Source organism: Lolium perenne, chromosome 7 (genome assembly GCF_019359855.2).
Source record: "Lolium perenne isolate Kyuss_39 chromosome 7, Kyuss_2.0, whole genome shotgun sequence".
In the NCBI taxonomy this organism is placed as follows: Eukaryota; Viridiplantae; Streptophyta; class Magnoliopsida; order Poales; family Poaceae; genus Lolium; species Lolium perenne.
In genome coordinates, this window is record NC_067250.2 from 154190180 (window position 1) to 154213680 (window position 23501).

Consider the following 23501-nt stretch of genomic DNA (forward strand, 5'->3'; position numbering starts at 1 on the left):
TAAATCTTGGTCAAACCTAGGATTTGACCAAAAGATTCAAATGGGCATAAAATTTCAGAAAAAAATCAAAAGAATGAAAAAAAACAAAGGACATATCATTCTTATATGTCATATATATAGTAAAGCATTCAAGTTGATAAACAAGGTCTAGACATATTCAAACCAGAAAATCATGTATATATCTACCCCTAACCCTAAACTCTCTCTTATGAAGTCAAGCATGCATGAAGAGAAGTGGTTTTTGGTTTCAAACATGAAAATTTCAAGAACCCTCCCAAGATTTACATTTTGGAGTGACTAAGAAGGATAGATGCTTAATTTTTATATTCATGATTTAAATTTGTAAAAACCATGGTCAAACCTAGGATTTGACCAAGATTCAAATGGGCATAAGAATTTTAAAAAAATGAAAAACCAAGGCACATAGTTGATACGTCTCCAACGTATCTATAATTTCTGATGTTCGATGCTTGTTTTATGACAATACTTACATGTTTTGCTTGCACTTTATGATGATTTCATGCATTTTCCGGAACTAACCTATTAACAAGATGCCACAGTGCCAGTTCCTGTTTTCTGCTGTTTTTGGTTCCAGAAAGGCTGTTCGGGCAATATTCTCGGAATTCAACGAATCGAAGACCAAACATCATAATTCATCGAGACGGACCAGGACACCGAAGGGGAGTCAGAGGGGAGGCCTGGGGCCCCTACACCATAGGGCCGCGCGGGACAGCCCCTGGCCGCGCCGGCCTATGGGGAGGGCACCCTGTTGCCCCTTCTGCGCCGCCTCTTCGCCTATATAAGCCCTTTCGACCTAAAAACTCGATACCAATTGACGAAACTCCAGAAAGACTCCAGAGGCGCCGCCGCCATCGCGAAACTCCAATTTGGGGGACAGAAGTCTCTGTTCCGGCACCCTGCCGGGACGGGGAAGTGCCCCCGGAAGCCATCTCCATCGACGCCACCGCCTCCATCATGCTCCGTGAGTAGTTCCCCCATGGACTACGGGTTCTAGCAGTAGCTAGTTGGTATTCTCTCCTCCATGTACTTCAATACAATGATCTCATGAGCTGCCTTACATGATTGAGATCCATCTGATGTAATCGGTGTTGTGTTTGTTGGGATCCGATGGATGATACATTATGATTAGTCTATCTATAAAGTTTGTGAAGTTATTGTTGCTGCAATCTTGTTATGCTTAATGCTTGTCACTAGGGCCCGAGTGGCATGATCTTAGATTTAAGCTCTATACTTATTGCTTAGATTGTATCTACAAGTTGTATGCACATGTCACTGTCCGGAACCATAGGCCCCGAAGTGACAGAAATCGGGACAACCGGAGGGGATGGTAGTGATGTGAGGATCACATGTTTTCACGGAGTGTTAATGCTTTGCTCCGGTACTCTATTAAAAGGAGTACCTTAATATCCAGTAGATTCCCTAGAGGCCCGGCTGCCACCGGCTGGTAGGACAAAAGATGTTGTGCAAGTTTCTCATTGCGAACACGTACGACTATATATGGAAAACATGCCTACATAATTAATGAATTGATGTTCTGTCTTAATGCTTTATCAATCCTATCAATTGCCCAACTGTAATTTGTTCACCCAACACTTGTCACTTATTGGAGAGTTACCACTAGTGTAGATCGCTGGGAACCCCGGTCCATCTCTCATCATCATATACTCGTTCTATATGTCATTGGAAGTAGTATCAACTATTTTCCGGTGCCATCGCCTCTGTGTTATTGCTACTGCTGCTGTGTTACTGTTACTATTGCTCTCATATTACTGCTACTTTCACATCACCCCTGTTGCTAGTGCTTTTCCAGGTGCAGCTGAATTGACAACTCAGTTGTTAAGGCTTATAAGTATTCTTTACCTCCCCTTGTGTCGAATCAATAAATTTGGGTTTTACTTCCCTCGAAGACTGCCGCGATCCCCTATACTTGTGGGTTATCAAGACTGTTTTCTGGCGCCGTTGCCGGGGAGGCATAGCTCTACTCATAAGTTCACCTGGGGAGTACACTCTACCTCTCTCTCTGTTTTCATTTTGTTTTATTTTGTTTTGCTTAGTTTACTTCTATCTAGTTTATTTGTGCTTAGTTTATTTCTGTCTAGTATTATTTTGCTTAGTTTACTTTTGCCTAGTTTCTTTTTGTCTTGTTTTATTTTCCTCATATACCCAAAAATCCATAAAAATTTGAAAAACCTAAAAATTAAAAACTGCTGTTATGGGAGAACCCACAACCTATTTGGAGCTTATAGAATATTATAATAATTATAGAGAATCAAGAACTGGTAAAGTTATGAGTGCTGTGATAGAAAAATTGAACGCAATTGCTAAAATCTTGCTTAAACGCCATGATATAAACTGTTGCTCTCAACAGGACACTAAACATCTTAAATTTCAATGTGGCTTTAATGAGGAATTTTTAATTAAGAACTATAATCGGAATAGCTATATTCATTTTGGGTTCGAAGAGGTAGAATAATTTGTCTTATTTATGGGAGCCTCTGAGATAGAATCCTTCATGGTTAAAAATTATGAAACTTGTGTTGTTTGTAAGGACCTTAAAGATTATGTCTCTTCTATCCTTAATTTTTGCAATGAAAGTTACACTGATAATCCTTATATCATTGATTATAAAGAGAGACTCATTAATGCACAAGAATGCACTCACAATTTGCAGGAACCTGTGGAAGAAGAAATTGATGAACCTGAAAGCTCATTGGATGAAAAAGAGGAGGAAATTGATGAACCTGAAAGCTCATTGGATGAAAAAGAAGAGGAGAGTGATGAACAAAAGGAGGAAGAATGGATTAGCTACCCATGCCAACCTTCTAATGAGAGTAACTCTTTATCTCTTACACTATTTGATTGTCCTCCATGCTTACCGAAAGAGGTTGAATGTTATGTTCCTGTGGATTCTCTTGAAATAGTACCTATGAGTAAAACTTGTGAGAATAATTATGCTACTGTTATTTATGATAATCCATGCTACTTTGATAAATCTTATGATAATGCTTTGTTTGTGCCTGATGTCGAAATGCATGGTATTGAAGAGTTTTGCGTAGCAAATGTTTATGATAAATCTCTAGATGATGGTCCTATGTTACTTGATAATATTAATTGTACTACTAATGAAAATGGGATTGGAGAATTCTTGACTTTATCTATGAGTCCCATATCTTTTGAGATTGATCAATCATCATGTTATATTGTTGATAAAAGCGGGTTTGAAAGTTTGGATCCCACTATCTTTGAGCTTGATAAAAATTATGTGTTTACGGATCATGAAAAGCATGCTTTATGTGATAGTTATATGGTTGAGTTTATACATGAAGCTACTAAAAACTATTATGAGAGAGGAAAATATGGTTGTAGAAATTTGCATGGTACTAAAACTCCTCTCTATATGCTGAAATTTTTGAAGTTACTCTTGTTTTATCTTCTTATGCTTGTCACTTTGTTCTTCATGAATTTATTTGTGTACAAGATTCCTATGCATAGGAAGTGGGTGAGACTTAAATGTGTTTTGAATTTGCTTTTTGATGCTCTCTTTTGCTTCAACTCTTATTTGTTGCGAGTGCATCATTAAAACTGCTGAGCCCATCTTAATGGCTATAAAGAAAGAACTTCTTGGGAGATAACCCATGTCTTTATTTTGCTACTGTTTTGTTGTGTTTTGGAAGTTGTTACTACTGCAGCAACATCTCCTTATATTTATTTTATTGCATTGTTGTGCCAAGTGAAGCCTCTAATCGAAGGTTGATACTAGATTTGGATTTCTGCGCAGAAACAGATTTCTATCTGTCACGAATCTGGGCTGTTTGCTCTGTAGGTAACTCAGAAAAATCTGCCAATTTACATGCGTGTTCCTCAGATATGTACGCAACTTTCATTAGTTTTGAGTTTTCTGATTTGAGCAACAGAAGTACCTCTTTAAATTCGTCTTTACTGGCTGTTCTGTTTTGGCAGATTCTGTCTCTGTTTTTTGCATTGTCTCTTGTGGACTTTAAGCAAGGCTTTCTAGACGTGGAGAGCTGTAGCTAATGTTTTATTGAGTTCTTGCAATGTCTCACTATAGGACCAAGGTGGATTCAAGTTTTTTGAGTACTAACCCCTCTGATGAAGTTTATGAGAAGTTTGGTGTGAAGGAAGTTTTCAAGGGTCAAGAGAGGAGGATGATATATGATCAAGAAGAGTGAAAAGTCTAAGCTTGGGGATGCCCCCGTGGTTCATCCCTGCATATTTCAAGAAGACTCAAGCGTCTAAGCTTGGGGATGCCCAAGGCATCCCCTTCTTCATCAACTTATCAGGTCACTTCTATTGAAACTATATTTTTATTCGGTCACATCTTATGTGCTTTACTTGGAGCGTCTGTGTGTTTATTTTATTTTTGTTTTTGTTTGAATAAGATCGGATCCTAGCAATCCTTGTTTGGGAGAGAGACACGCTCCGCTTTTTCATATGAACACTTGTTCTTCGTTTTACTTTTAATGTTCAATGATAAAAGTTGGAAGCTACAATACTTATGGTTATTTGGTTGGAAACAGAAAATGCCTCATATTGTCTTGGATAATTTGACACGTGGAAATTGTTTTTAGCTCTCAAGTAGATCATGATTAAGTTCATGCATCATGTAGTTTAAACCTATTAGTGGAGAACTACTGTAGAGCTTGTTAAAATTGGTTTGCATGATTGGTCTCTCTTAAAGTCTAGATATTTTCTGGTAAAAGTGTTTGAGCAACAAGGAAGACAGTGTAGAGTATTATAATTCTTGCAATATGTTTTTATGTAAGTTTTGCTGTACCGGCTCATACTTGTGTTTGCTTCAAATAACCTTGCTATCCCAAAGCCTTGTACTGAGAGGAAATGCTTCTCGTGCATCCAAAACCTTGAGCCAAAACCTATGCCATGTGTGTCCACCATACCTACCTACTATGGGGTATTTCCTGCCATTCCAAAGTAAATTGCTTGAGTGCTACCTTTAAACAATTCAAAATTTATTACCTCTGATTTGTGTCAATGTTTTATAGCTCATGAGGAAGTATGTGGTGTTTATCTTTCAATCTTGTTGGGCAACTTTCACCACTGGACTAGTGGCTTCATCCGCTTATCCAATAATTTTGCAAAAAGAGCTGGCAATGGGATTCCCAGTCCCAAATTAATTAACAAAAATAGACACTCCTCCATGGTATGTGATTGTTGGATGGCACCCGAAGGATTCGGTTAGCCATGGCTTGAGAAAGCAAAGGTGGGGAGGAGTGTCATCATAATAAAACTAAAATAAAAAGGCACTCCTTCATGGTATGAGATTGTTGGCAGGCACCCGAGGATTCGGTTAGCCATGGTTTGTGAAAGAAATGTTGGAAGGAGTGCCACCCAAAAATAAAATAAAATGGGAGCTGCTCTTTGAAGGTTTGTCTGGCAAGGGGGTTAGAGTGCCCACTACCATTCGTTGACAACAACAAGCACCTCTCAAAACTTACTTTTATGCTCTCTTTATGTTTTCAAAACCAAAGCTCTAGCACAAATATAGCAATCAATGCTTCCCTCTGCGAAGGGCCTTTCTTTTACTTTATGTTGAGTCAGTTTACCTACTTCCTTCCATCTTACAAGCAAACACTTGTGTCAACTGTGCATTGATTCTTACATACTTGCTTATTTGCATTCATCATATTACCTTATGTTGACAATTATCCATGAGATATGCATGTTGAAAGTTGAAAGCAACCGCTGAAACTTATATCTTCCTTTGTGTTGCTTCGATGCTTTTACTTTGAATCTATCGCTTTATGAGTTAACTCTTGTGCAAGACTTTTGATGCTTGTCTTGAAAGTACTCTTCATGAAAAGTTTTGCTATATGTTATCTATTTGTTAGCAACTATAAATCATTTCCTTGAGTCACTTCATTCATTTCATATGCTTTGTAATAGTATGATCAAGGTTATGTAAGTAGCATGTCACTACAGAAATTATTCTTTTTATCGTTTACCTACTCGAGGACGAGTAGGAACTAAGCTTGGGGATGCTGATACGTCTCCAACGTATCTATAATTTCTGATGTTCCATGCTTGTTTTATGACAATACTTACATGTTTTGCTTGCACTTTATGATGATTTCATGCATTTTCCGGAACTAACCTATTAACAAGATGCCACAAAGGCTGCCCTTCACAGTCTGCTGTTTTTGGTTCCAGAAAGGCTATTCGGGCAATATTCTCGGAATTCGACGAATCGAAGACCAAACATCATAATTCACCGAGACGGACCAGGACACCGAAGGGGAGTCAGAGGGGAGGCCTGGGGCCCCCACACCATAGGGCCGCGCGGGCCAGCCTCTGGCCGCGCCGGCCTATGGGGAGGGCACCCTGTTGCCCCTCCTGCACCGCCTCTTCGCCTATATAAGCCCTTTCGACCTAAAAACTCGATACCAATTGACGAAACTCCAGAAAGACTCCAGAGGCGCCGCCGCCATCGCGAAACTCCAATTCGGGGGACAGAAGTCTCTGTTCCGGCACCCTGCCGGGACGGGGAAGTGCCCCCGGAAGCCATCTCCATCAACGCCACCGCCTCCATCATGCTCCGTGAGTAGTTCCCCCATGGACTACGGGTTCTAGCGGTAGCTAGTTGGTATTCTCTCCTCCATGTACTTCAATACAATGATCTCATGAGCTGCCTTACATGATTGAGATCCATCTGATGTAATCGGTGTTGTGTTTGTTGGGATCCGATGGATGATACATTATGATTAGTCTATCTATAAAGTTTGTGAAGTTATTGTTGCTGCAATCTTGTTATGCTTAATGCTTGTCACTACGGCCCGAGTGGCATGATCTTAGATTTAAGCTCTATACTTATTGCTTAGATTGTATCTACAAGTTGTATGCACATGTCACTGTCCGGAACCAAAGGCCCCGAAGTGACAGAAATCGGGACAACCGGAGGGGATGGTAGTGATGTGAGGATCACATGTTTTCACGGAGTGTTAATGCTTTGCTCCGGTACTCTATTAAAAGGAGTACCTTAATATCCAGTAGATTCCCTAGAGGCCCGGCTGCCACCGGCTGGTAGGACAAAAGATGTTGTGCAAGTTTCTCATTGCGAGCACGTACGACTATATGGAAAACATGCCTACATAATTAATGAATTGATGTTCTGTCTTAATGCTTTATCAATCCTATCAATTGCCCAACTGTAATTTGTTCACCCAACAGTTGTCACTTATTGGAGAGTTACCACTAGTGTAGATCGCTGGGAACCCCGGTCCATCTCTCATCATCATATACTCGTTCTATATGTCATTGGAAGTAGTATCAACTATTTTCCGGTGCCATCGCCTCTGTGTTATTGCTATTGCTGATGTGTTACTGTTACTATTGCTCTCATATTACTGCTACTTTCACATCACCCCTGTTGCTAGTGCTTTTACAGGTGCAGCTGAATTGACAACTCAGTTGTTAAGGCTTATAAGTATTCTTTACCTCCCCTTGTGTCGAATCAATAAATTTGGGTTTTACTTCCCTCGAAGACTGCCGCGATCCCCTATACTTGTGGGTTATCAATAGTCTTCTTATGTCATATAGTAAGCATTCAACTAAGTTGATAAACAAGGTCTAGACATATTCAAACCAGGAAAATCATGTATCTACCCCCTAACCCTAGCTAAACTATGTCTTAAGTCAAGCATGCATGTAGAGAAGTTGTTTTGGGTTTCAAACATGGAAATTTCAAGAACATCCCAAAAGCTTCATTTTAGAGTGACTAAGAAGGATTGATACGCGTACAGCACGCGACCATTGGGAACCCCAAGAGGAAGGTGTGATGCGTACAGCGGCAAGTTTTCCCTCAGTATGAAACCAAGGTTTAATCGAACCAGTAGGAGCCAAGAAGCACGTTGAAGGTTGATGGCGGCGAGATGTAGTGCAGTGCAACACCAGGGATTCCGGCGCCAACGTGGAACCTGCACAACACAAACCAAGTACTTTGCCCCAACGAAACAGCGAGGTTGTCAATCTCACCGGCTTGCTGTAACAAAGGATTAGATGTATAGTGTGGAAGATGATTGTTTGCAGTAAAACAAGAGAACAAGATTGCAATAGATTGTATTTCAAGATAGAGAATTGGACCGGGGTCCACAGCTCACTAGAGGTGTCTCTCCCATAAGATAACAAAGATGTTGGGTGAACAAATTACAGCTTGGGCAATTGACAAATAAAGAGGGCATGACCATGCACATACATATTATGATGAGTATAGTGAGATTTAATTGGGCATTACGACAAAGTACATAGACCGCTATCCAAAGATGCATCTATGCCTAAAAAGTCCACCTTCAAAGTTATCATCCGAACCCCTCCAGATTAAGTTGCTAACAACATGTAGACAATTGCATTAAGTATTGCGCGTAATGTAATCAATAACTACATCCTCGGACATAGCATCAATGTTTTATCCCTAGTGGCACAAAGACATCCATAATCTTAGAGATTTTGTCACTTCCCGCATTCACGGAGACATGAACCCACTATCGAGCATAAATACCCCCTCTTGAAGTTAAGAGTAAAAACTTGGCCAGAGCCTCTACTAATAACGGAGAGCATGCAAGATCATAAACAACACATAGATATAAATTGATAATCAACATAACATGGTATTCTCTATTCATCGGATCCCAACAAACACAACATATAGAATTACAGATAGATGATCTTGATCATGTTCGGCAGCTCACAAGATCCGACAATGAAGCATAATAAGGAGAAGACAACCATCTAGCTACTGCTATGGACCCATAGTCCAGGGGTGAACTACTCACACATCACTCCGGAGGCGACCATGGCGGCGTAGAGTCCTTCGGGAGATGATTCCCCTCTCCGGCAGGGTGCCGGAGGTGATCTCCTAAATCCCCCGAGATGGGATTGGCGGCGGCAGCGTCTCTGGAAGATTTTCCGTATCGTGGCTCTCGGTACTGGGGGTTTCGCGACGAAGGCTTTAAGTAGGCGGAAGGGTAGGTCAGGGGGCGACGCGAGGGGCCCCAGGAGACAGGCGGCGCGCCAAGGGTGGGGCCGCGCCGCCTGCCCTCCTGGCCACCTCGTGGCCCCACTTCGTTGACTCTTCGGTCTTCTGGAAGCTTCGTGGCAAAATAGGACCATGGGCGTTGATTTCGTCCAATTCCGAGAATATTTCCTTACTAGGATTTCTGAAACCAAAAACAACAGAAAACAACAACTGGCACTTCGGCATCTTGTTAATAGGTTAGTTCCAGAAAATGCACGAATATGACATAAAGTGTGCATAAAACATGTAGATATCATCAATAATGTGGCATGGAACATAAGAAATTATCGATACGTCGGAGACGTATCAGCATCCCCAAGCTTAGTTCCTGCTCGTCCCAGCAGTAAACGATAAACAAAGATAATTTCTGGAGTGACATGCCATCATAACCTTGATCATACTATTGTAAAGCATATGTAATGAATGCAGCGATCAAAACAATGTATATGACATGAGTAAACAAGTGAATCATATAGCAAAGACTTTTCATGAATAGTACTTCAAGACAAGCATCAATAAGTCTTGCATAAGAGTTAACTCATAAAGCAATAATTCATAGTAGAGGTATTGAAGCAACACAAAGGAAGATGAAGTTTCAGCGGTTGCTTTCAACTTATAACATGTATATCTCATGGATATTGTCAACATAGAGTAATATAACAAGTGCAATATGCAAGTATGTAGGAATCAATGCACAGTTCACACAAGTGTTTGCTTCTTGAGATGGAGAGAAATAGGTGAACTGACTCAACAATAAAAGTAGAAGAAAGGTCCTTCAAAGAGGAAAGCATCGATTGCTATATTTGTGCTAGAGCTTTGATTTTGAAAACATATAGATAGCAATAAAAGTAAAATTTTGAGAGGTGTTTGTTGTTGTCAACGAATGGTAGTGGGCACTCTAACCCCCTTGCCAGACAAACCTTCAAAGAGCGGCTCCCATTTTATTTTATTTTTGTGTGGCACTCCTTCCAACCTTTCTTTCACAAACCATGGCTAACCGAATCCTTCGGGTGCCTGCCAACAATCTCATACCATGAAGGAGTGCCTTTTTATTTTAGTTTTATTATGATGACACTCCTCCCCACCTTTGCTTTCTCAAGCCATGGCTAACCGAATCCTTCGGGTGCCGTCCAACAATCACATACCATGGAGGAGTGTCTATTTTTATTAATTAATTTGGGACTGGGAATCCCATTGCCAGCACTTTTTGCAAAATTATTGGATAAGCGGAAGAAGCCACTAGTCCATTGGTGAAAGTTGCCCAACAAGATTGAAAGATAAACACCACATACTTCCTCATGAGCTATAAAACATTGACACAAATCAGAGGTAATAAATTTTGAATTGTTTAAAGGTAGCACTCAAGCAATTTACTTTGGAATGGCGGAGAAATACCATGTAGTAGGTAGGTATGGTGGACACAAATGGCATAGTGGTTGGCTCAAGTATTTTGGATGCATGAGAAGTATTCCCTCTCGATACAAGGTTTAGGCTAGCAAGGTTATTTGAGACAAACACAAGGATGAAGCGGCGCAGCAAAACTCACATAAAAGACATATTGTAAACATTATAAGACTCTACACCGTCTTCCTTGTTGTTCAAACTCAATACTAGAAATTATCTAGACCTTAGAGAGACCAAATATGCAAACCAAATTTTAGCATGCTCTATGTATTTCTTCATTAATGGGTGCAAAGTATATGATGCAAGAGCTTAAACATGAGCACAACAATTGCCAAGTATCACATTACCCAAGACATTTTAGCAAATTACTACATGTATCATTTTCCAATTCCAACCATATAACAATTTAACGAAGATGAAACTTCGCCATGAATATTATGAGTAAAGCCTAAGGACATATTTGTCCATATGCAACAGCGGAGCGTGTCTCTCTCCCACACAATGAATGCTAGGATCCATTTTATTCAAACAAAACAAAAAACAAAAACAAACCGACGCTCCAAGCAAAGCACATAAGATGTGATGGAATAAAAATATAGTTTCAGGGGAGGAACCTGATAATGTTGTCGATGAAGAAGGGGATGCCTTGGGCATCCCCAAGCTTAGACGCTTGATTCTTCTTGATATATGCAGGGGTGAACCACCGTGGCATCCCCAAGCTTAGAGCTTTCACTCTCCTTGATCATGTTGTATCATCTCCCTCTCTTGATCCTTGAAAACTTCCTCCACACCAAACTCAAAACAACTCATTAGAGGGTTAGTGCACAATCAAAATATACATGTTCAGAGGTGACATAATCATTCTTAACACTTCTGGACATTGCACAAAGCTACTGAAATTCAATGGAATCAAAATATCCATCGAACATATCAAAACTGGCAATGCGAAATAAAAGGCAGAATCTGTCAAAACAGAACAGTTCGTAATGACGAATTTTATTGAGGCACCAGACTTGCTCAAATGAAAATGCTCAAATTGAATGAAAGTTGCGTACATATCTGAGGATCACTCACGTAAATTGGCATAATTTTCTGAGTTACCTACAGAGAATTTTGCCCAGATTCGTGACAGCAAAGAAATCTGTTTCTGCGCAGTAATCCAAATCTAGTATGAACCTTACTATCAACGACTTTACTTGGCACAACAAAACACTAAACTAAGATAAGGAGAGGTTGCTACAGTAGTAAACAACTTCCAAGACTCAAAATAAAAACAAAGTACTGTAGTAAAAACATGGGTTGTCTCCCATAAGCGCTTTTCTTTAACGCCTTTCAGCTAGGCGCAGAAAGTGTGTATCAAGTGTTATCAAGAGATGGAGAATCGTTATCATAAGCTCCCCCATCCGTAGTGGTACTAAGGGCTTTGTCAATTTTAGGCCTATAATAATACTTCTTTGGTTTAGGCACTTTAGAGACATACATAAACTTTTACTCCTTACCCACATAAGCTTTCTCCTTATATTTAAGAGAAGAAAAAGTTGAACTCAAGGTTCCCATAGCTTTTTCAAGTTCGCCAATCCTATTGGTTTGATTATCATGGACAACACAAGTTCCTAGGACACTAATTCTTTCATCAATTCCTCCTAAGGATTTATCAAGTTCATCAGTTTTATCAAGTAACATTTCCAATTTAGTTTCAATACTTGGGAAATTTTTCTCTATGGTTTCCAATTTTTTCATAACATCTTCAAGAGAGATTTCAGTTTTAACTTCATCAACAGGGGGTATTCCAAATAGACTCTCAATAATGCAGCTAGCTTCTAATGCAGGAGTACTTAGGAAATTACCTTTCGCGAGACAATCAAGAACATACCTATTCCAGCTAGAGACACCAACATAAAAATTCCTGAGTAAGATAGTGGTGGAGTGTTTCTTAGTGCACCTATTATGGGCATCACTAATTCTATACCAAGCATCTCTTAAACATTCTCCCCCTCGTTGCTTAAACGTACGAACTTCAACTTCAGGATTACTCATTTTAGCAGTAGTAAATAAAGCAAACTAGATAAAGTAAATGCAAGTAACTAATTTTTTTGTATTTTTGATATAGAAAACAAGATAGCAAATAAAGTAAAACTAGCAACTAATTTTTTGTATTTTGATTTAGTGCAGCAAACAAAGCAGTAAATAAAACTAAGCAAGACAAAAACAAAGTAAAGAGATTGGGTTGTGGAGACTCCCCTTGCAGCGTGTCTTGATCTCCCCGGCAACGGCGCCAGAAAACAGTCTTGATACGCGTACAGCACGCGACCGTTGGGAACCCCAAGAGGAAGGTGTGATGCGTACAGTGGCAAGTTTTCCCTCAGTATGAAACCAAGGTTTAATCAAACCAGTAGGAGCCAAGAAGCACGTTGAAGGTTGATGGCGGCGAGATGTAGTGCGGCGCAACACCAGGGATTCCGGCGCCAACGTGGAACCTGCACAACACAAACCAAGTACTTTGCCCCAACGAAACAGCGAGGTTGTCAAGCTCACCGGCTTGCTGTAACAAAGGATTAGATGTATAGTGTGGAAGATGATTGTTTGCAGAAAACAGTAGAACAGTATTGCAGTAGATTGTATTTCAGTATAGAGAATTGGACCGGGGTCCACAGTTCACTAGAGGTGTCTCTCCCATAAGATAACAGCATGTTGGGTAAACAAATTACAGTTGGGCAATTGACAAATAAAGAGGGCATGACCATGCACATACATATTATGATGAGTATAGTGAGATTTAATTGGGCATTACGACAAAGTACATAGACCGCTATCCAGCATGCATCTATGCCTAAAAAGTCCACCTTCAGGTTATCATCCAAACCCCCTCCAGTATTAAGTTGCCAACAACAGACAATTGCATTAAGTATTGCGCGTAATGTAATCAATAACTACATCCTCGAACATAGCATCAATGTTTTATCCCTAGTGGCAACAGCACATCCATAATCTTAGAGATTTCTGTCACTTCCCCAGATTCACGGAGACATGAACCCACTATCGAGCATAAATACCCCCTCTTGGAGTTAAGAGTAAAAACTTGGCCAGAGCCTCTACTAATAACGGAGAGCATGCAAGATCATAAACAACACATAGATATAAATTGATAATCAACATAACATGGTATTCTCTATTCATCGGATCCCAACAAACACAACATATAGAATTACAGATAGATGATCTTGATCATGTTCGGCAGCTCACAAGATCCGACAATGAAGCATAATAAGGAGAAGACAACCATCTAGCTACTGCTATGGACCCATAGTCCAGGGGTGAACTACTCACACATCACTCCGGAGGGGACCATGGCGGCGTAGAGTCCTCCGGGAGATGATTCCCCTCTCCGGCAGGGTGCCGGAGGCGATCTCCTGAATCCCCCGAGATGGGATTGGCGGCGGCGGCGTCTCTGGAAGGTTTTCCGTATCGTGGCTCTCGGTACTGGGGGTTTCACGACGAAGGCTTTAAGTAGGCGGAAGGGTAGGTCAAGGGGCGACGCGAGGGGCCCAGGAGACAGGGCGGCGCGGCCAAGGGTGGGGCCACGCCGCCTGCCCTCCTGGCCACCTCGTGGCCCCACTTCGTTGACTCTTCGGTCTTCTGGAAGCTTCGTGGCAAAATAGGACCCTGGGCGTTGATTTCGTCCAATTCCGAGAATATTTCCTTACTAGGATTTCTGAAACCAAAAACAGCAGAAACAAAGAATCGGCACTTCGGCATCTTGTTAATAGGTTAGTTCTAGAAAATGCACGAATATGACATAAAGTGTGCATAAAACATGTAGATATCATCAATAATGTGGCATGGAACATAAGAAATTATCGATACGTCGGAGACGTATCAAGGATCCATGATTACCTTTTCATTTTCATGTTTTAAACTTGTTTAAATCTTGGTCAAACCTAGGATTTTACCAAGATTCAAATGGACACAAAATTTAAAAAAATCAGAAAAATGAAAACCAAAGTACATAGTCTTCTTATGTCATATCGTAAGCATTCAAGTTGATAAACAAGGTCTATACAAATTCAAACCATACAAAATCATGTATCTACCCCTAACCCTAAACTCTGTCTTATGAAGTCGATCAAGCATGAAGAGAAGTGGTTTTGGGTTTCAAACATGGTAATTTCAAAAACCTCCCAAAAACTTCATTTTAGAGTGACTAAGAAGGATACAAGCTTCCCTTTTCATTTTCATGTTTTAAACTTGTTTATATCGTGGTCAAACCTAGGATTTTACCAAGATTCAAATGGACACAAAATTTAAAAAAATCAGAAAAATTAAAACCAAAGTACATAGTCTTCTTATGTCATATTGTAAGCATTCAAGTTCATAAACAAGGTCTAGACATATTCAAACCATACAAAATCATGTATCTACGTACCCCTAACCCTAAACTCTGTCTTATGAAGTCAAGCATGAAGAGAAGTGGTTTTGGGTTTCAAACATGGTAATTTCAAAAACCTCCCAAAACTTCATTTTAGAGTGACTAAGAAGGGTACAATCTTCCCTTTTCATTTTCATGTTTTAAACTTGTTTAAATCTTGGTCAAACCTAGGATTTGACCAAAAGATTCAAATGGGCATAAAAATTCAGAAAAAAATCAAAAGAATGAAAAAAAAAGGACATAGCATTCTTATATGTCATATATATAGTAAGCATTCAAGTTGATAAACAAGGTCTAGACATATTCAAACCAGAAAATCATGTATATATCTACCCCTAAAACCCCAAACTCTGTCTTATGAAGTCAAGCATGCATGAAGAGAAGTGGTTTTTGGTTTCAAACATGGAAATTTCAAAAACCTCTTAAAAAATTCATTTTAGATCGAGTGACTAAGAAGGATGCAGGCTTCCTTTTCATTTTCATGTCTTAAACTTGTTTAAATATTGGTCAAACCTAGCTAAGATTTGACCAAAAGATTCAAACGGGCATAAAATAAAATAAAACAGAAAAATGAAAAACAAAAGCATATAGTCTTCTTATGTCATATAGTAAGCATTCAAGTTGATAAAACGGTCTATACATACTCAAACCAGAAAATATCATGTATATATCTACCCCTAACCCTAAACTATGTCTTATGAAGTCAATCATGAAGAGAAGTGGTTTTCGGTTCATGTTTGAAACTTGTTTAAATCTTGGTCAAACCTAGGATTTGACCAAGATTCAAATGTGCATAAAATTCAAAAAAAATTAGAAAAATGAAAAACAAAAGCACATAGTCTTCTGATGTCATATAGTAAGAATTCAAGTTGATAAACAAGGTTTAGACATATTCAAACCAGACAAATCATGTATGTACACCCTAACCCTAAACTCAGTCTTATGAAATCTAGCATGAAGAGAAATCATTTTGGGTTTCAAACGTCTAAGCAAAAAGCCCCATTTAAAATATTTCAAACTTATTCAAATTTGGTTCAAATTTGAAAGACATACAAGTTATAGCACACATAGTGCATACATGTTCACACATACTGCACTAGATGCTAACCAAGGCACATAGTCTTCTTATGTAATATAGTAATCATTCAATTAAGTTGATAAACAAGGTCTAGACATATTCAAACCAGGAAAATCATGTATCTACCCCCTAACCCTAGCTAAACTATGTATTAAGTCAAGCATGCATGTAGAGAAGTCGTTTTGGGTTTAAAACATGGAAATTTCAAGAACATCCCAAAAGCTTCATTTTAGAGTGACTAAGAAAGATCCATGATTACCTTTTCATTTCATGTTTTAAACTTGTTTAAATCTTGGTCAAACCTAGGATTTGACCAAGATTCAAATGGACACAAAATTTAAAAAAATCAGAAAAATGAAAACCAAAGTACATAGTCTTCTTATGTCATATCGTAAGCATTCAAGTTGATAAACAAGGTCTATACAAATTCAAACCATGCAAAATCATGTATCTACCCCTAACCCTAAACTCTGTCTTATGAAGTCGATCAAGCATGAAGAGAAGTGGTTTTGGGTTTCAAACATGGTGTAACGGCCCAGGGTAGCACCCCTAATTAGAATTGTTTGTTGTTTTTCTTTTGTGTATCATCATGCATCATGCATCATATCATCCACATGTTCTTAACAAAGTAAAATTATTTTAAATAAAAACTATTTTGGTTTCTCTCTCATATGGTTTTATTAAACCCTCTCTTATATAAAACCTCTCCTCTCTTTTTCTTCTATCCGCCGGAGCAGCCTAGCCCAGTTCCCGGCAGCCCACCTCCCTCCTTCCTTCCCTTCCTCCTTGGCCCAGCCCAGCTCAGCCCTTACCCCTTCGGGAGGAGAAAAGATCTCCTCCTGTCGCTGTCTTCCTCACGCGCGGTGCGTGCACCTTTTCCCCACCGTGGTCGACGTCACCGCAAACCACCACCGCACCACTCCCTCCTGCCCCCTCCTCTCTCCTTTTAATCCGCACCCTGGAAACCCTAGACCACCTCCTCCCTCTCGCCGCCGCCACCATCTCTCTTCCCCTTTCCTTCTTCTCTGTCACGAACGGAGTCACAAAGCCACAGAGAAAACCCTCACACCAACCACACAAACCTCGCCGTCGCCGGCGCTGCAGAGCACCCCGCGCTGATATGAGGGCATCAGGAGAACCGCCTCGTCACCCTCTACGTCCGGCTGCAAGGAATCGAGCCGGGGCTCTTCCAATCGACGGCAGTTTCGCCGATACCGTCTCCGACCTCGGCTGTAAAAGCTTCGATTGCGGCCGTCTCCGACCCCTTCCACCATCTCCGACCTTCTCCTCACGTTCCTGGTGAGCTTGCACCCCTCCTGGACCTCTTCCCCTTCTGGTTACCGTCCTCAGCCACCCCACCGTCGTTGACCGCCGCCCGTCGACGCAGGTACAACCATCGGCGCTGCTCCCTGTGTGTCCCCGGCTTCAACTCTGCTAGATTCCGCATCCGTGTGAAGTTCCGCGTCGAGCGCGCCCTGTCCCGCTTCCCAGTTCACCCGCCATCGTCAGATCCATAGCTGTCTACAAGCTCCGCCATGGCTGTTTTACCAGGAGTTTCCGCCATGGTATGGTTCAAAAGAAGACCTGGTTCATTCCGTACAGCATCTGAACCGCACCACAGTGGTTTGACCTCTAATCCTCCATCCAGGCACCCTGAGTTCAATTCCCGATCTGGGTGGATTAAACCCACTTTTTCTTGTTTATTTGATTCACTACACCGCTGATAGATGGGTCCCATCTCAGTGTCCACCGGCGCCAAGTCAGCAGCTCCCTGTCCCAGTCAGCACTCCCTGGCCCCGCGCGTCAGTCGCTCAGGCTAGCCTGTGCCTGGGTGAGAAACGTTTTCCCTGTTTCCCTGTTTTGCAAAAATTCCAGAAAATGATAAAATTTGTAAAATCAATATTTTTAAATCTGCAACTCGAAATAAAATTCTTTATATATGAAAATTTCTCAGAAAAATATGCTGAACATGAATATACCATTCATATACCTGTTTGCATCTCGAATCATGTCGCACGCTGATAGTTATGCATGTTCACCTTACATATATGCGGAGTATTTCGGAATTCCAATTAGGTTTTCCCCGCTCCGTTTAAATTTGAAGTAGCACCCCTGCCATGTCTTGCCATTCTAATCAACACTTAAATTTGTCGGTAGAAAACGCAACTTCAACCTAATTTGCTTGTCCGGGGTTCCGACTCCGATTAATTTGGATAAGTTGCATCGCCGCATCATGTTTGCCATGTCATGCATGCATACCATATCATGAGCATGCCGATTCTTCTGTCGTAGTAGTAAGATTTGCATCCGTTGCTTGTTCCAGCATTTGCTTCTTCCCGGATAGGATCGCGAAGTGGTGTGGTGAGATACGACAAGTCCTCCGGATCTTCCTCGGCAAGCTTTAACAGGCAAGCATTTCCCTTATACTCATGTCCCTGCAGGAGTCGCTCACCTATTTTATTTTGCCTTCTCCCTCATGCTATCCTTAAGTTGCGTTATTGTCACGTGTCCTTTCCACTTGTTACCTCAAGCAGCCCATATTGCCACCACCACCTCCTACAGCTGTTGTTCGGTTATCGAGTCTGCCCTTGCGAGTCGTAGTGCATGCTAGTGTTGTTTTTATCTCGTTACCGTTATTGTTTCTGCCCTTGCGAGTCGTAGTGCATGCTAGTGCTGTTTTTATCTCGTTACCGTTATTGTTATCTTATCGGGTTATATGTTGGGAAGAATCATGGTTATTTTAGTTGTTGATAATTGTTTAGCGGAGGCATCGGTGGGTCAGCTGCTTGTTTTGTGATGGCTCACTTGTGTTTCCTAAATAACTTAGGACCCGAGTTCCTGTTATCTAATCCGAGACTGAGCGCTCTAACCACACGTGGGTATGCTTACCGGGTCTCCCCTCGACCACTGCCAGAATCTACAGCTTTGTCCAGTGGCCACAACTAGTTTGGATGTTTGTTTTGTTTCTCCCGGGCGTGCAAGCTTGTTTCTTTGTGGTCAGATGATATGATGTTACTTTTGGGGAAGCCATGTTGCCTTGCAACCCCGTTGTCTCTTGCACGCTCGTAGGATGCGGTACGTATTGCTGAAGATGGATTCACCCTGCGGGCACTGTTTCCATCCGAAAGCCGTAGACGCAAACAGCTAAGTCCGCGTCGGAGTTTCGATCGGGCTCTGAAACGGGTTAACTTAGTTAGGTGGCTTCCTGGACATTGTTGTAGTGAAGGAGAGTGCGTGTCGTGATATCCACCTGTCGTAAGTGGATTGAGCGTGCGTGTGGGCACATTTGGGCACCCCTGCAGGGTTACAGTCTTATCGATAAGCCGCGTCCGCGGTTATGGATGACTTGGAGCTGTATGACTCGACCATAGACAACTTACACCTGCTGTTTCAATCATAATAACTTGCGTAGTAAGTTAGCACAACTCTAATAATAAATGGTTAAAACTTGTCCACCGTGTGAGTGCCTTTGTAAGTACCTCTTGGCGAAGGGGGAAAGTATCAGCTGTGTTATGTTTGCAGAGTATAGAACTGTTAGTTTTTGCGCTCTCTCATCTTCTCTGATTAGACGAATGTTGTAGAGTGTCTCTATAGGTTTTTAGTGCTTTCGCGCTGCCGCTTAACCCCACCATATTGCCTATGACGTTCCTCTTGCGTCCTCTAAGTCCCCTGCGTGCCTCAAGTACAAAGGATGACTGGTTGACGAATGCTTATACGTCTTGAAGTCTTGTTAAGTACAAACCCGTACTTATTGCTGCTTCTACGGGATATAACCGGGCAGGTATGAAGACCGGTACGATGAAGGCGACGTTAGCAAGGTTATCCTTCCGGTTTAGCCTGGGCAGGGTTATGGACGCCACTAGTTATCTTCAGGACTCTTAGTCCAATTTGTATCTTGTCCGTACTCGGACGTATTCGATCTTCTGTATGATTCAGATCTTTCTATTGTATATTTGTATCTTGACTCGTCGGAGTCATTGTTGTAATATATGTTCCTTGTGGCTCTATTGTAATCCTGATGTAATGTTACATCTCGTGTTAATTCCTCTGGCATCACGTGTGTGATTCGTCGCGCACGTCGTGTCGGAGGGCGTCTCTGAATCAATATCGTGCGGATTTCAGCGGGATCGCTGGAATCCTCATGGTACCGGTTCCGGGGCGTCACACATGGTAATTTCAAAAACCTCCCAAAAACTTCATTTTAGAGTGACTAAGAAGGATACAAGCTTCCCTTTTCATTTTCATGTTTTAAACTTGTTTAAATCGTGGTCAAACCTAGGATTTGACCAAAAGATTCAAATGGGCATAAAAATTCAGAAAAAAATCAAAAGAATGAAAAAACAAAGGACATTGCATTCTTATGTCATATATATAGTAAGCATTCAAGTTGATAAACAAGGTCTAGACATATTCAAACCATAAAATCATGTATATATCTACCCCTAAAACCCTAAACTCTATCTTATGAAGTCAAGCATGCATGAAGAGAAGTGGTTTTTGGTTTCAAACATGGAAATTTCAAAAACCCTCCCAAGAGCTTCATTTTGAAGTGACTAAGAAGCATACATGCTTACTTTTTCATATTCATTATGAAGTTAAGCATGCATGAGTTTTTGGTTTCGAACATGGAAATTTCAAAAACCCTCAAAAAAGCATCATTTTGAAGTGACTAAGAAGCATACATGCTTACTTTTTCATATTCATGTTTTAAACTTTTCAAATCTTGGTAAAACCTAGGATTTGACCAAGATTCAAATGGGCATACAAATTTTAGAAAAAAATTTAAAAAATGAAAAACCAAGGCACATAGTCTTCTTATGTCATATAGTAAGCATTCAATTAAGTTGATAAACAAGTTCTAGACATATTCAAACCAGGAAAATCATGTATCTACCCCATACCCCTAGCTAAACTCTGTCTTATGAAGTCAAGCATGCATGAAGAGAAGTCGTTTTTGGTTTCAAACATGGAAATTTCAAAAACCTCCCAAAAGCTTCATTTTGGAGTGACTAAGAAGGATCCATAGGAAACTATGTAGTACTATTACAATATAATAATCACCCGAGTTATTAGAGCAACAAGTCTGTCACTTACGTGTGGTTCCCATGCGTGAGGTCCCACACTTCAGTGAGCACAAGTCACGTACGCTAGGTAGGCAAACTCCCAGCCATCTTCTTTGTCAAGAGAGAGGCATCAACACTCTCTCTCTCTCCATCTCTCCAATAATCCACCTCCGTTGGCTGCCAGTTTTGGCAGGGCGTTTCTAGCTCAGCTCGGAGGCCATGGTGTGCAGGCTCTGTAGCCATGGCGATTTGGCCCGCCAAGTGGTTCGTCCCCGGCTGCGACGAGGATCAATCCGGACGGTGGCTGTTAAGGACCCGATCGCATTTCTTGCTTTCAGCATGGGGTCTACCATGTAAATCTTAGGGATTTAGACGTAATTTCTTGTTTATTTTGTGTACTGTTGTAAACTGCGCTCTGATGCGTATTGGAAATCTAGGTACTTCAGGATCGTTCGGTTGTCCCTCTAAACAAAAAACATATCTCTCATTCTCGGCCTTTCTCGCTCGCTCGCACCCCCTGCGCACCGACAACCCTGCACAACAGTCAACATCACCAGAAAAAGGATAGACACCATAAATAAGTGGGGCCCCATGACTGCTCTCCCTTCGTCTCCTCCCGTGTGATCCCTCTTCCTCCGACTCCCGACCTTGCGGAAAAGAAAAATGAAATGAAAGAGTTTCACTGGACGGGCAAACACATGTGCTGCCTAGTAATAATAATAATAATGTAAAAAAATCGACCTACGAGGGTTCTGCCCAGTACTACAGATCAATATCAGAAAATGCAACTACGGGGTTCGATTTTGTCCTGCTAATATAAAATTAAATAATGAAAAACCATTTACATGACATTATTTTTTGGGTTTCAAACATGGAAATTTCAGAAACCTCTTAAAAAAATTCATTTTAGAGTGACTAAGAATGATGCAGGCTTCCCTTTTCATTTTCATGTCTTAAACTTGTTTAAATATTGGTCAAACCTAGCTAAGATTTGACCAAAAGATTCAAACGGGCATAAAATAAATAAAAAACATAAAAATGAAAAACAAAAGCATATAGTCTTCTTATGTCATATAGTAAGCATTCAAGTTGATAAACAAGGTCTAGACATACTCAAACCAGAAAAATCATGTATATATCTACCCCTAACCCTAAACTCTGTCTTATGAAGTCAAGCATGCATGAAGAGAAGTGGTTTTTGGTTTCAAACATGGAAATTTCAAGAACCCTCCCAAGATTTACATTTTGGAGTGACTAAGAAGGATATATAATTAATTTTTATATTCATGATTTACATTTGTTGAAACCATGGTCAAACCTAGGATTTGACCAAGATTCAAATGGGCATAAGAATTTAAAAAAATCAAAAAATGAAAACCAAGGCACATAGTCTTCTTATGTCATATTGTAAGCATTCTCAATTAAGTTGATTTTAGAGTGACTAAGAAGGATGCAGGCTTCCCTTTTCATTTTCATGTTTTAAACTTGTTTAAATCTTGGTCAAACCTAGGATTTGACCAAAAGATTCAAATGGGCATAAAATTTCAGAAAAAAATCAAAAGAATGAAAAAAACAAAGGACATAGCATTCTTATATGTCATATATATATAGTAAAGCATTCAAGTTGATAAACAAGGTCTAGACATATTCAAACCAGAAAATCATGTATGTATCTACCCCTAACCGTAAACTCTGTCTTATGAAGTCAAGCATGCATGAAGAGAAGTGGTTTTTGGTTTCAAACATGAAAATTTCAAGAACCCTCCCAAGATTTACATTTTGGAGTGACTAAGAAGGATAGTTGCTTAATTTTTATATTCATGATTTCAATTTGTTAAAACCATGGTCAAACCTAGGATTTGACCAAGATTCAAATGGGCATAAGAATTTTAAAAAAATGAAAAACCAAGGCACATAGTCTTCTTATGTCATATAGTAAGCATTCAACTAAGTTGATAAACAAGGTCTAGATATATTCAAACCAGGAAAATCATGTATCTACCCCCTAACCCTAGCTAAACTATGTCTTAAGTCAAGCATGCATGTAGAGAAGTTGTTTTGGGTTTCAAACATGGAAATTTTAAAAACATCCCAAAAGCTTCATTTTAGAGTGACTAAGAAGAATCCATGATTACCTTTTCATTTTCATGTTTTAAACTTGTTTAAATCTTGGTCAAACCTAGGATTTTACCAAGATTCAAATGGACACAAAATTTAAAAAAATCAGAAAAATGAAAACCAAAGTACATAGTCTTCTTATGTCATATCGTAAGCATTCAAGTTCATAAACAAGGTCTAGACATATTCAAACCATACAAAATCATGTATCTACGTACCCCTAACCCTAAACTCTGTCTTATGAAGTCAAGCATGAAGAGAAGTGGTTTTGGGTTTCAAACATGGTAATTTCAAAAACCTCCCAAAAACTTCATTTTAGAGTGACTAAGAAGGGTACAATCTTCC

The 23501-nt window shown here is 40.3% G+C and overlaps 1 long non-coding RNA gene across 2 annotated transcripts; it reads left to right on the plus strand.

Moving 5' to 3' along the window:
• Window positions 1-16862: 16862 nt before the first annotated feature.
• On the plus strand, window positions 16863-20156 carry LOC127300933 (uncharacterized). Of its 2 annotated transcripts, none has more exons than XR_007851692.2 (5): window positions 16863-17274; window positions 17363-17598; window positions 17703-17806; window positions 18299-18383; window positions 19757-20156. It is a non-coding gene; the product is annotated as an uncharacterized lncRNA (long non-coding RNA). The 2 variants fall into 2 exon arrangements; XR_011749506.1 differs by having other exon boundaries at window positions 16864-17274; window positions 17363-17540.
• The last annotated feature ends 3345 nt before the right edge of the window (window positions 20157-23501 follow it).